Source organism: Theobroma umbraticum, unplaced genomic scaffold, assembly GCF_002168275.2.
Source record: "Theobroma umbraticum cultivar Fairchild unplaced genomic scaffold, ASM216827v3 scaffold_86.0, whole genome shotgun sequence".
Classification (NCBI taxonomy): domain Eukaryota; kingdom Viridiplantae; phylum Streptophyta; class Magnoliopsida; order Malvales; family Malvaceae; genus Theobroma; species Theobroma umbraticum.
In genome coordinates this window covers 8,090,995-8,091,485 of record NW_018397263.1, presented here as the reverse complement: position 1 = coordinate 8,091,485, position 491 = coordinate 8,090,995, and the positions used below count along the sequence as shown (strand labels likewise).

Genomic DNA, 491 nt, shown 5'->3' with positions numbered 1-491 from the left:
GTGAGGTAGTATGGATGTATCAGCTATTAAGTGAAGTTGGTCTTAAGTTTTCTTTGCCAGCAAAGCTGTGATGTGATAATCAAGCTGCTTTCCATATTGCCTCGAGTCCCATGTTTCATGAACGAACTAAGCATATTGAAATAGATTGCCATTTTGTTCGTGAAAAGATTTAGCAGAAGTTCATCTCTACAGGATATGTTAAAACTACAGATCAACTAGGACATATCTTCACGAAAGCGTTGAATGGACCTCGAGTTGATTATATTCGTAGCAAGTTGGGCATGATTAACATTTATGCTCCAGCTTGAGGGGGAGTGTTATAGAATAGGAATGTGTAAATATTCTTTTATTAATAAACGTAATTATAGGGATTGGGAATCACCATAATTATAAGGATTGGGAATCATCATAATTGTATGGATTTTATTTTCTTTATTTTCTTTATTCTTTTCCTATTTCAGAGATGTGTAGGCTGTATATATAGGTGATGT

At 34.4% G+C, this 491-nt stretch overlaps 1 protein-coding gene across 3 annotated transcripts in view; it reads left to right on the top strand.

Annotated features, from left to right (window-relative positions):
- VAT1 (VALINE-TOLERANT 1) overlaps positions 1 to 491 on the top strand; it is a 15,264-nt gene that overhangs the window by 12,636 nt on the left and 2,137 nt on the right. The window lies entirely within an intron of this gene.